Source organism: Teleopsis dalmanni, chromosome 1 (assembly GCF_002237135.1).
Source record: "Teleopsis dalmanni isolate 2A chromosome 1, ASM223713v2, whole genome shotgun sequence".
NCBI classification, from domain to species: Eukaryota; Metazoa; Arthropoda; class Insecta; order Diptera; family Diopsidae; genus Teleopsis; species Teleopsis dalmanni.
The window spans coordinates 125,585,498-125,600,055 of record NC_051846.1 but is presented as its reverse complement, the minus strand read 5'-3'; positions in this window follow the sequence as shown (position 1 = coordinate 125,600,055).

Genomic DNA, 14,558 nt, shown 5'->3' with positions numbered 1-14,558 from the left:
AAAAGACTTTTGGTGCTGTGAAACACAAACTATTCCGCGCTTAAAGTTGTACGCGGCTTTCTTGAAGCAACAGTAATGAAAAGAGTAAAAGATGAATTGAACTACAAGGTGCCAACATATTATTGGACGGATTCGGAAATTGTACTGTATTGGATAAATTCGGTGCCAGCAAAGCATCAACAATTTATATCAAACAGATTTTGCTGCAATTTAAGACATTTCAGTACCAAGCCAATGGCGACATGTGAGTTTACGACACAACCTTGCAGATGCATTATCACGTAATATTAAACCTTCCCAATTATATACTAATCACTTATGGTTTTATGGCCCAATGATTCTACATGGGTCCGAGGAACTGTGACCAGGAGAATTCAAAAAAATGTTATGCAGTCTACTAGATAACGCAGAGCTGAAGGGTACTTTACGTTAGGTAGCATTAGCTGCAACTAGCTGTGGTGCCGACTAGGTGTATGTAATAAGCCACAGAAATTTCTTCGACACCTTGTTATATATTGTAGGCTATGTGCTGCGCTTCATAAACCGGACCAGGCAACTTCAAAAAGGCGAGATTCATTCAATAAAACTCGATCCAAAAGCTCTACGGGACTCAGGGGCTCACATAGTAAGGTGCAATTAAGAAGCTAAATTCAAAGAAGACTGTTATGTATGTGTAAATTTTATATGTATTGTACTTTTTCTCTCTATTATAAATATCAATTAAGTTAGTTGTAAAGTAGCTCTAGCTGAAATCGGTCGTTTTTTTCTACGCGGACACAACAAGGACAAAACGTGATTAAGGCATCGCAAACAGGTATGTGAAGCAGGCTCTAAATGCACAACTTGACTTAGAGCAATAGCTATTGCCAACACGTGAAACGCTATTACATACCATTCATCATGGTAAATATTTCACCAAAATTGATTTAAAAGATGCTTATCTACAGATGGAATTAGATGAAGTATCAAAAAGCATTATGGTCGTCAACACGCCTTTGGGCCTTTTCCAATATCAACGTCTACCGTATGGAATAGCTAGCGCACCAGCTATTTTTCAACGATACTTGAAACAACTAATATGCGGTATTCCAGAATGTGGAAACTACCTAGATGATATAACAATTTCAGCACCAACGAGTGAAAAAAACATCAAGCGCACAGAACAAATTTTAAGTATACTGCAACAAAATGGCATCAAATCCAAGAAAGAAAAATGTTTCTTTTTAAAAGACGAAATTGAATATTTGGGTAGGAGAGTTAGTGCAAATGGTATACTTCCTGATAATTCCGGGCTAGTAGCTGTGAAAGAATTAAAGCCGCCTGTTAATCTAACGCAGTTAGAAGCATTTATGGGAAAAGTCAACTACTACTGCAATTTTATCCCGAACTACTCACAGCTAGCTTTGCTACTTAATCAACTTCGCAGAAAGAACACACCATTTAAATGGAGCCATAAACAGCAACACGCTTTTTCAACATTGAAAGATCACATTGTTAATGCAACACAACTTGCTCATTTCAATGATCTGCCTTAAGTGCTTGCCACTGATGCGTCACAGTTTGGCATCGGTGTAGTGTTGTCAAATATCCATACATAGCAACGCGGATGCACTATCGCGTTTACCTTTGAATTCAGATGATGATTTTGACAAGAAAGAAGCTTGTTACAATATCACTGAAATATTGCCTCCGATCAATGCAGAGATTATTCTAGAGCACCTAAAGGAAGATAATGCCCTTACGAAAGTTTTAAATTTTACATAAAAAGTTGGCCGGACAAATTAAAATCTGAAGACAAGGAAACATTGCCGTTTTCCAATCGTAGATTCGCATTGAATGTAAATAATCATATGTTATGTCTAAACACAGACACAAATCGAGTTATCATTCCTCGAACATTAAGGCAACATATTCTGAAGCTTCGTCAAAATGAAACAGTTAGCTAGACAGCATGTTTGGTGGCCTGGTATTGGTGATGATAACACTATGTTCAATAATGTGTGTGACTAACTAATTAAAACACGGTTTTTTGCCAAAATTCGTTTTTATTCATCAACATAGTCCTTTTTTAGGGAGATACAATCATTCCAACGCTTTTGCAATCTTTCGATACCGCCTTTGTAAAACGATTTTTCTTTGCCTTCAATATAGGCGATTAATTTCGGCGATTACTTCATCATTTGAGCCAAATCTCTTACCACGGAGCATCTTTTGGAGGTCTGCGAAGAGCCAGTAGTCGCTGGGGGCCAGATCTGGAGAATATGGTGGCTGCGGCAGCAATTCGTAGCTCAATTCGTTCAATTTTGCCATCGTTTTCATCGACTTGTGACACGGTGCATTGTCTTGGTAAAACAAAACTGTTTTCTTCGCCATATGAGGCGGTTCTTTGCGATTTCGTCTTTCAAACGCTCCAATAACGCTATATAATAGTCGCTGTTGATGGTTTTCCAGTTCTGGAGATAGTCAATGAATATTATTCGATGCGCATCCCAAAATACAGACGCCATAAACTTGCCAGCCAACTGCTGCGTCTTTGGTCGCTTTGGGCGGCTTTCACCGGCTGCATGCCACTCAGCAGACTGCCGATTTGACTCTGGAGTGAAATGGTGGATCCATGTTTCATCCATCGTGATGTGCCGACGCAAAAACTCCGACTTATTACGCGTAAACATGTCCAAACAGCTCTTTGAATCATCGATTCGTTGTTGTTTTTGCTCCAGTGTGAGCAAACGCGGCACCCATTTGGAAAACACCTTTTTCATACCCAAATGTTCGTGTGTTATGGTGTGTACACTGCCTGCTGATATCTGTAGAATGTCAGCAATCTCCCTCACTTTCACTCTACGGTCGGACATAATGATTTTCAGTGTTTTTTCAACGTTTTCTGGAATAACAGCGTCATTTGGCCGTCCAGTAGATGGAATTTCATCGGTGTCTGTACGACCACGTTTGAATTCGTTCATTATTGAACGAAGTGTTATATATACATATAATAACGTTGAATTTCATACAATTTGTAAGTGGTATTTATATTTTTTGATATTCTCATTAGTTCTTGTATAATTTAGTTTCTTTAAGTATTGGTTCTTATATATAATAATAAATAAGAAATACATAAAAATAAAGAGTTTAGAAGTACATAGAAATAGCCATTTAGAATTAAGAATATATTGTTAGATTTAAGTAACTATTGTTAGAATAAGAAGAATATATCATTTGATATATATAAGCTATCTATTGTAAGACTTAGGATAAGTTTTAGAGACTGGTCTGTTGTAGAACGTGATCTGGTAAAGATCTAAATATTGTATAAAGAAGAACGATAAATTAAAATAAAATGAAGAACTCATATACTAAAAACAATTAATGTGTTTTCAATTCCAAAAAGGACAATACAAATCCCAACACAACACGTTCACTGCGAAAGTCGAGCGTCGTCAAAAGAAGAACGTCTTCCTGGTGCACGCACTTTTTATACCGTCAACGATCAACGGTGTCATCTGTTAATGAGTTAAAGTTCAACAACTGATGATCGAAGCTCTTGTTAGAAACTATGAGAAGCGTGTTGAGTTTGGAAATTTGCTACCGTGCCGATGTTGTTGTACTAGATGTATCGTCCATGTCAAGCGTTGTAACATGAAATTATTTACTAAAAATTTTAATCGTTACAAATTCAACCTCCGCTTTCTTATACTATTTATACTAAAGCTTAAACCTTACAGCCCTCCTTCTAAGATGATAACTATACATCTATATAAGTATATAAGAAATACATAAGTAATATATAGAATATAAATATGAAATATATATATACATAATTATATATCATAAATTATATAATAATAGCTATGAAATATTTAATAACAAATTATTATTATATTATATCCTATAAATTATTACTTATAATTAATCGTAAGTCTACGTTCTCGCAGACGTGAGCAACCACTATTTAAATTTACATCCTTAGTCACATCCTCTCTCCATAGTAGTGACGGCTGATTCTACATTTGGGATTGATTCATCAGCAGCACTGTTAAAATAACTTAACTGCAGCCATTATCTAAATTTCCATCCTTAGTCACATCCTCCCCCGTAGTAGTGACGGCTGTCTCTACATTTGGGCTTAATTCATCAGCAGCACTGAAACTCATTTTGAAGTTAAGTTATTTTGCATAGCACTGCCACTATAAGCCATCATCTGGTCAATGTGGCACCTAATCACCCTATTAGTCCTTGATATGGTGCAACCATATGTTCGTCAGCCTAAACGCTCTTTAACTATCGCTTCCTGCCATCCTACCTTATTTGGATCTTAAAAATCTCAGATAAAGAAGTGTGTGCCTTCTGTAAAAATAATCTTTCTAGATCCCCCGTGATTTTGAATGTTACTAAGCTGTTTCTTATTAAGTCTGTCTTTGACTAAAAGTGGTGTTACTAAATCGAATCGCGATTTTTTTTCTCTACCTTCCATAAATTTAGCTGGAGACTTTAGCGTTGTACAATATTTCATAGTACGATAATCAAAAATAAATCTTTCAGGCACTATGTTTAAATTTCCTTTTTCGCTAGAACTCAAATTTGCTTCTAGAAATTTTTTAAAAAGTTTTTATAAAATTATCGGATTTCAAAATTTTAAAAATTGTTGGAATTTCCGTGCTGTAAAATAGGTTCCATTGTCTCTTACTAGGGTATATACTTAACCATACCTACAAAATAACTCTTCCAAATTTTCAATCGTAAACGCCATTGCTATCATATATGTTTAGTTTTAAAAATTTGTACCCATTTGTAGTACGCATTAACTGCAACTAAAAACTAAACGTTTTCACTGGTCCGACAAAATCAATATGAAAGCGCGACCATGTTTAACTAGTCATTTCCCTTGTAATTAATGGACTTTTCATTGGATTTGGCTTTACCTCTTTCTTTTCTATATCTTTATCTATATTAGGCCACCTGTTGTCGTCTCCCTATCTTCCATAAAATAGAACACATGTCGATTTCAGAGGAAAATCTTTATTGGAAATGTTGTCGTTCTCTGTTGCGATATTCCAACTATCGACCAAACTGTGGCTACTGATGTATGCCGTTGCTACTACCTCTGCTTCTGTCGTAGCTGCTGATCTTGTCTATATGTTACGGTATGCGTGGGATTTGATGTAGATCAGCCTTGCGTAATTAATTACTTTGCTTCCAATTTTGTGTAGGTTAATGGTCGTACGCACTTAACTTTGTTGGTATTTTTTGTAAATTCTGCTAGCGCCCTTCAAACTGAAGTGGACCAAATGCATTTTCATTGCGATTAAGCATTCATTACCAATGCCGATACTGATTCTACTATAATTTGCTACACTTCAACGATTGTTCTTCACTAAAGCTTTTCCGTGCATACAATTATATATTCGATCACTTGAACTTTCTTCGAGCAGACCCTAAGGCAACATAATGCAGAAGTAGTCGTTGCAATAAGTGCAGTAGGAATCGCAATTCATTATTGCACTTGTCAGACTTTTCCAAGACACATAACAAATCAAATAACGCCAAATTAATTTTATCGGTTGAAGAACCCAGTCATTAGCCTTCTACTGTAATCACGGCATTATCACCAAAAAGGGGATATGCTCGTCTTAGTACAGTTAACATGAAAATAGCTACGTTGGATGGTGATTTCATTGAGTGCAGAACAATACTCGATTCTGGATCGCAAATAAACTTAATCACAAAAAACCTGGCAAGAAAATTAAAATTGCAGTTACTTTCTGCTCAAAAAGTAGGATTTTGTAAATAAAACACACAAATTTAAATTTTATTCCAAATTTATTTTATCCCCGGGCCGTCCGCCGTCAGATACACAGGGGGATAAACACGTACTTTGTGTATGTGCCGTAACTGTTGTATACTGTCGGTAGTGTGATTACATCCTCTACGTGGGGGCGGCTAGAAACAGATCCATAGTATGGTCATGTCTCAACTATGGATGCTGGCTAATTGTAATCGGGCGGACGCAAGCAAAAGCGTCTTAAATTAAAGCTCAAATCCAAGGTGGAACAGCATATGCCGAGGGATGAATGGCCATGGATAGTTGGTCCTTAATATGCGAACTCTGGATACCTGTCGACCTCCAGTTTAAATTAGACTTCTCACGATAAACGGGCTATGTCGTGGGTGACCTCTCTTCCCGAATATTAAACTAATTTTTCATGGATAAAAATTCAAATAACATTGATGAGCTTGATGTCACTCTAACGGCATCTCCAAATGATTCCTTTACGGAACACTCACCCGTGTACGTGCCGGCCACTGGGCTGGAAGCCACCACCCATCTTGACAGCGCTACTGTGTGCATCAAGATGGATCCGGATGGGCCACCGTCTTTTTCTCCGCTCGCGGAAACGGTGATCGTACCAGGTCAATCTTCGTCGCGACCTCAAGATAGGCGGCAGGAAATAATTGAAGTATTGTCTTCAAATTCCGAAGCTGCTGATTCTTGCGAGTCCGACAACGACAGTGTGGTCTCTCAGAAGTCCGGTCTAACTGTCGTTGGCTCCAAAGTTGGTAACCTCACTTTGGAGTCTCCTAAATTCACTCACCTCAAAAGAAGTGAGAAAAGAAGGTTCAAGGCGGCTATGGCATCAGGTCTTAGCAGAGCAGAAGCTCTAAAAATCGCCACGCAGTCTTCGACTGCGATTAAGCGGGGCAGATCGGAGGAACAATCTCCCGGTTTGACCACCGTTAAAAAACCTAAGGTAGGCCATGTGGGACTTGCCAAGCCATCGTACAGCCTAGCTGTTTAAGGCGTACGTTTAGGCTTCACGTCGGCTGATCCAGCTGGCACTTCGCTCTCTACAGAGCAAATAACACGTCTCCAGGAGGCGATTATTGATGTTGCCATAGAGCACCAATGTGAAAATATGCAGCCGGAGTTCGAAGGGTGTTTGCCCAGAACGGGGTGGCTACTTATCATCTGCAGTGATGCCAAAACCGCAGAGTGGGTCAAGCGATTTTCTGGTCACATAGGGGCCAAATGCGGGCTCGCCATTAACGTGGTTGAGGAAAAGGATTTCCCACGAACTCATGTAGTTCGTGGCTATTTTCCCCAAAGTTTGACTTTGTCAAACGAAAAAGTTTTGGCTACCATTGGTTCTCAAAACAAATTCTCCACCAAACGGTGGAAAGTGATACGCAGACTGACGCAGGATCAGATGCTGCATCTTGTTTTCGTCATTGATGACGAATCCATGAGGTCGCTGTCCGAACTAAAAGGTAGGATTGCATACCGGTTCGGTCACCTGAGACTGATGCTTAAGGGTACCACCCCCGCTCTTTCTCAACCCATGGATAAAGCTTCAAAGGTGGTTAAGGATGACAAAACCACCCAGTCATCCTCGACTCCGGCAACATCCCTTACGGACAGTTGCCCAACGGTGACTATTCCTGTGGATGAGGAACTAGACGCACGTCCATCTACTAGCAAGGCGGTTGGCACTGCTAGTGGGCGTGCTGTTCAGATTCCCACCTCAGGAAATAAGTCCACAATGCCCTCCACGGGCCCGATTACGGTAGCAGGTAAACCTAGGACCGCTATCTTTAAACCACCCTTACTCAGTAAATGTTTACTGGAGCAATCAAAGTGTGCCAGAAACAAGGGTTCTCGACGAGACAAACGTGAAAGTCTCGTCCGTAAGTCTCTTAACGAGACCTAATGAGCACTTTAAAAGTGCTCCAGGCAAATCTGCACCATGCAAAAGGAGCATCAGCCACCCTGTGCAGAATTGCCCAAACCAACAACATTGCTCTAGGACTTATTCAAGAGCCGTGGGTGTTCGGTGGCCACATTCGGGGTCTTAACTCTAAATCAGGTAAGCTGGTTTATGACCGTTCGATAGCACTGCCGCGTGCAGCTATCTTAATCGGTGGAGACGTAAAACATCTTCCGTTAAATAACTTTATTTCTAGAGACCTAGCAGCGGTCCTTGTCGAAGTTCCAACATTAGGAGGGGTGACAGACATTGTCGTGGCCTCTGCCTACTTCCCAGGTGATGAAAATGCAGTTCCACCAACGGAAGTCCAGCAGCTGATTAGCTTCTGCAGGTCCACTGGTCGGCAGCTAATCTTGGGCTGCGATGCAAATGCTCACCATACGGTGTGGGGGAGCAGCGATATTAACAAAAGGGGTGAGTACCTATTAGAATATATCATATCAGCAGGTTTGAATATAGCTAACAAAGGTAATAAACCCACATTTATTAACGCAATTAGAGAAGAGGTACTAGATCTCACTCTATGCACCAGAGGTATTGAGGAATCTATATGGAATTGGCATGTGTCGGACGAAGTGTCCCTCTCTGACCATCAACATATTAGGTTTGAAATTCCCGGTATATCCGCACAGCAAGAAAAAGTTTACCGACCCAGAAAAACCGACTGGCATAGGTACAGGGACTTAGTGTGTTCCGCAAACTTTTCCATAGCTAGGCCTTTACAAACTGTAGAAGAGTTAGAGTTAGCCGCTAACCACTTAGGTGAGGTATTACTAACCTCCTTTCATAACAGCACGGTTGCAGGCAATGCCACAATTTTGGGTAAGGTTCCTTGGTGGAACTCGCAACTAGCTAATAAGCGCAAATTAGTAAGGAGCTTATTCAATAGAGCAAAACGCTCAGGTAGGTGGGAAGAATATAAAATTGCACTCACAGACTACAATAAATCAATCAGACAGTCCAAACGGACTAGCTGGCGAAGCCACTGTGAAAGTATTGAGAAGCTGCCCGAGGCTGCCAGACTACACAAGGCATTAACTAAGGTCAAAAATAACGAAGTAGGCCTTTTAAAAAAACCCGATGGATCCTTCACCACTGGTCGTGAAGATACCCTTGAGTTTCTGTTGCAAACACACTTCCCTGGCTCTTTAATCGGAGCATCAACATCAAAATCAAACAGAGAAGTAACTGCTCCTACACGTCAGGAATACGCACTTTCTGGTGTTATCTTTGACAAGGACAAGGTGAAATGGGCGATCAGTTCATTCCTACCATTCAAGGCGCCTGGTGGCGACGGTATCTTTCCTGCTTTATTGCAGAATTGTACTGATATCATTCTAGACCCATTAATCAAACTCTTTAGGGCATGTTTCATTATGGGCTACATCCCTCACTCCTGGAGAGATGTAAATGTGATCTTTATTCCCAAATTGGGTAATAAACCCATGGACCAGCCAAAGTCCTACAGACCAATTAGTCTTACTTCCTTCTTATTAAAAACTGTCGAAAGGCTAATTGATCTGCACATACGGGAAAAAATGGGACAAACGGTTCCACTCCACCCCACACAATATGCCTACTCAAAAGGCAAATCTACGGAGGTCGCGCTGTATCACTTGGTCAGCAAAATTCAAAGCACCTTTCAATCTAAAGAAATTGCCTTATGTGCATTTCTGGATGTAGAAGGTGCTTTTGACAATACATCTTATGAGTCCATATCCAGTGCATTGGCCCGGAAAGATATAGACTCCTGTACAATAACGTGGATAGATAGGATGTTACGTGACAGGAACATATCTACTAAGTTAGGTAATACCACCGTTAGCATTAGTGCAGTACGGGGTTGCCCCCAGGGTGGGGTTCTCTCACCATTGTTATGGACGTTGGTAGTAGACGATCTACTAGTCAAACTGGAACAATCTGGCTACCATGCCATAGGTTATGCAGATGACTTGGCAATCATAGTTTGCGGTAAATATGAGGCCACAGTTACTGACGTAATGCAGGCGGCCTTACACAAAGTTTCGAGCTGGTGTATAAAAGAAGGCCTAAGTATTAACCCAAAAAAAGCAGTAATTGCACCATTTTCCAGAAGGTACAAACTGAACTTAGGGTCCCTATCTATAAAAGATACGGCTATTGAATGTTCCGACGAAGTTAAATATCTAGGAATCACCCTAGATAAGCGTCTTAATTGGAACACTCACCTGGATAATGTAATTGGCAAAGCCACAAGGGTAATGTGGACATGCAGGAACGCATATGGTAGGACCTGGGGCCTTAGTCCCAGAATTCTCTCATGGATCTACCGTACAATGGTCAGACCAATTGTATCCTATGCAGCTCTTGTTTGGTGGAATAAGGCACAACAAAAAGCTGCAATACTCAAATGCAATAAACTGCAAAGACTCGCATGTATCGCTATGACGGGAACTATCAGAACATGTCCCACATCAGCTATGGAGTCCATAGTGGGTTTTACCCCTCTGCACCTCTTCATTTAAAAGACGGCAGCCCTGAGTGAAGCTAGGCTACACTCTGGTATCAATATGCACGGAAGTCTTGACAGTCAAAACTCTATCTGCAGACTAGTTCCTGGCATAGAGATCTGCGATAGGACAGATCGCATGAACATGGAACTTCGCTTCGGTAGAAAGTTCGAAGTCCTCATTCCCGATCGATTGGATTGGGTAAATGGCACCCCTGGAGCAGAACCAGAAGTGATATCATGGTTTACCGATGGTTCAAAAACCACGGAAGGTGTTGGTGCTGGAATATTTGGTCCTAACACCAGAATCTCGCTAGCGCTGGGTATATGGCCCACTGTCTTCCAAGCAGAGGTTCACGCCATCGAGGTCTGCGCTCGTATCAACTTAAACAACGGGTTGAAAGGCGCCCGCATCTGTATTTACTCAGATAGTCAAGCGGCAATCAAAGCTCTATCCACCTGGAGGTTTTTCTCAAAACTTTCATTAGACTGCTTTGATATGTTGCAACAGCTGGCAAGCAGAAATAAGGTGACGCTTTGCTGGGTGCCTGGACACACAGGTATAAAAGGAAATGAATCTGCCGACAGCCTTGCAAGGGCAGGTTCTGCAACTAAAATCTGTGGACCAGAACCCTATTGTGGTCTAAGTTGGTCAACAACTAGTTATCTAATTGATAAATGGATCTCAGCCGAGAGAGGTCGCTACTGGAGTGACAATCGAGGTAACCGTCAGGCAAAACAGCTGGTTCATCCATATAGTTATGGCAAGGCATCCCTCCTCAGCAGATCAGATTTGAGGTTGCTGGTGGGATATTTAACGGGTCACCATGGACTGCGTTATCACCTTAACAAAATAGGTCTGTCCGAAGAGATAGAGTGTCGACTATGCTTAGAGGCAGACGAGACTACGAGCCACATTCTCTGTGACCGCCCAGCCTTGATCTGGGCAAGGAGGAAATCACTGGGAGGAGAGCTGCTCTCTCCTTCTGACATTAGGAGGTCCTCAACGGACGACATTCTGGCCTTCATTCGGAAAGCGGAATGTCTTCTGTTCAATTAGGGTCAGTTACGGCACAAAAGATCAATCTGGTCGCAGTGCTCTGCTCCAGTGGGAGCTAGTACCCTGTTTATTTCTATTCTATTCTATTTATTCTATCCCCTTCTGAAGCGATACACATATATCAACGCTTAACCCAATCTTCTATACACTTTCCGTAGGCCCGTGCAGGTATGGCTTTTAGTTCCTTCGGCGAATTTTCTTTTACCGATTCAGTCGACTCAAAACGCTTACCACGAAGGGGCAATTTGAGTTTCGGGAACAGAAAAAGGTCGCCCGGCAGCAGATCTGGCGAATATGGTGCCTGAACGATGACAGTCGTACCGTGTTTGGTCAAAAAATAGTGTACAACAAGAATTTTCCGTAGTAAAAATTGCTAAATGCATTTTGGTAGTCTCACATTAACAGCTGCTGTAAACAAACTAATTGACAGATGGCGCTTAAATTTGTACCATATGTCAAGAAAGAGTGTAGCAACATAATACAAAAAAGTTTGAAAAGGTCTATTACTTAAGGAGTAGTTAACAAACCACAAAATCCGGATACTTTTTGAGCAGAAGGTATACTCATCGCCGTTATGAATAGATGGTATTGGTAAGAGCAAAAGGGACACAAAATATAGTGTGACAACAAAAATTCAGTCTCGAATTGATGATTTCAAGGTATGCTCATTGCCGTTATGGATAGAAGGTATTGGTAAGAGCAAAAGGGACACAAAATATAGAGTGACAACAAAAATTCAGTCTCGAATTGATGATTTCAATTTAAATTTCAATTTACATTGAAATCATTAATTATCAACGCATTGGTGATGCCTCGAATTATCTCAGCCCAACCAACACAGTCTCTGGACACTTCTTGTTGGTCAATTCCTCAGAATATAAACTTGACTGATTCAGACTTCGTGAATCCAAATCAAATTACCCTGTAGATTGGAGCAAAATTTTATCACAGCTTTTTATCGATTGGTCAAATCAAAATAGTTGAGGGTCTTCCAACACTCCAGAACACGGTTTTCGGATGGATATGCAGTGGTAAAATCACCAACGGTAATCAAAAATTTCTTACCTGTGGCAGGTGCAGCGAAGCTCACATCAAGGCATTGGATTATATACATTCCAGCAATGATAGAAGAATCAGAGTTGTAAATGTCGAAACGAAAATCACCATTATTTTTAAGCACCATTATTGTCGGAAGATTGTTCAACACCCACGATGCTACCTGATCGAAGTGATGAATTATTGTCGGAAGATTGTTCAACTCCCATGATGCAACCTGATAGATGTGATGAAGAAACGCCTAAAAAACGAGCAAAATTTAACGTCAACTTATTAGCTATTGCATTACTGGTACTATGGATACAGTAGATACTATGGATACCACTGATATCAGGGTTAGGTATCACGATAAAACCATTTAATAACACACTAGGCATTCATTTCGAACACATGGGAGTCTTCAAAAGATCACAAGCGGAATGGAAAATCATAGCATATTATGACTTAAGTCCGTTGCAGCAGGAGTTTGAATTCATTAAAAATAGAACCGAATCCTTAGCGAACATGTGTAAGTTAATGAATGGATATAATCACTGCTGGGTGTTAGTTGAACAGTTCAAGGCAGCAAGAAATGAATTGTTATCTGCAAACATGATGCAGATTAACAAAAGAAAGAAGAGAGGCACAATTGATTTAGTGGATAACATCGCGAATGCATTATTCGGCGTTCTGGACTCAGAATACTCTAAAACTATGGCGCAAATGATTCAACAACTAAAAAATGACGACAAACATTTGCTTAACCTTCTAAAAAACCAAACTTCGATTTTAGTTTCTACTCTAAATATTATGAAACGAAATCAGCAGCATTATCAAACAACCTTTAAATTAACAGTCGAGCGATTGAACGATGTAAAGGCAAATATGATAGAAGAGGACATGGAAATTTATAATTTAAAACTCCACCAACTTTTCACTGCGATTTCAACTCAACTACTAAGTGTAACAAGTATTCAATTTCACGAATCAGCAATTTCCCACTTCTCCTGACACCAAAGCAACTCATGAATGAGGTTACCACAATGAGGGAACATCTCAGGTCAACAATGTAGTTGCCGGTTAACATGAGCAACATTTCTGATTTATATTCTCTTATGACAGTCAGCATCGGTTTATTTGATACTAAAGTGTTGTTTCAAATAACTCTACCACTAATCAATGATGTGTCCTTTGATTTATTCGTGGTTATTCCCGTTCCAGGGATCATTAAAGGAGAATACGTGACAATCAAACCATGCATGTCTATGATGGCATTTTTTTTTTTTTTATTTCGAGACTGGGGAACAAAAAATGTCTACACACACCCGCAGAAAACGTCTTTCTGTGGGTAGTGCACGGTTCGCGCTAATCGCTGACATGCTAAAAAACTCCCCTTTCCAGGATGAAGTACATGACCCGGAACCACCACTAGGTATTGCTTCAGATCATGCACATCCTGATTGTAAGATTTAATCTTACGTCGCTGCTGTTGTACCTGCGTCCAGGCGCCTCTTTTTTCCACGCAGTACTGTCTCCACGTGCCTCGCCACCACGGACCAGTTGCTTTCACTTGCCAATAGTAAAGGTACTACGTTTTCCGTGGTCCACATGCCGCCAATCTGTGCTTCTAGGCTGGCTCTCTCGGTTGACCATATAATGCATTTGAAGAATGTGTGTTCTGCGTCATCGTCTTCTGCGTCGCCGTAAATACGACTCTGTTCTTCGCGAATGTTCATCCGGTACAGGTACTTGCCGAAGTATCCGTGCCCAGAGAGGAGTTGCGTCATGTAATAGTTGACCTCGCCGAACTTTCTTGTCGTCCATACCACTAAATCGGGTATGAGTCTTGCAGTCCACCTACCACTAGTTTCGTTGCTCCACCTGTTCTGCCATTCTTGCATTGTGTGTTCTCGGTAGCTTGTGCTCACGCTGTTGTTGTCGTTGTTTTGGCGTCTTAAATATGGTCGCCGTCGTTCCTTGGCCAAGAGGTCGATGGGTATTGCGCTGCTGATCACAAGAACCGCTGCGCTGGAAACAGTTCGGTAAGCTGATGCTACTCTGAGTACGGCGGTTCTCTGGACTTTTTGGAGTGCATTGCGTTTTTGATTGATCTGTAAGGTGTTTGACCATACTTCCGAACCGTAGAGAAGTACTGCGTTCACTACTGCCATTAGCAATTTTCGTTTACCTTCTGTTGGTCCACCAACGTTTGCCA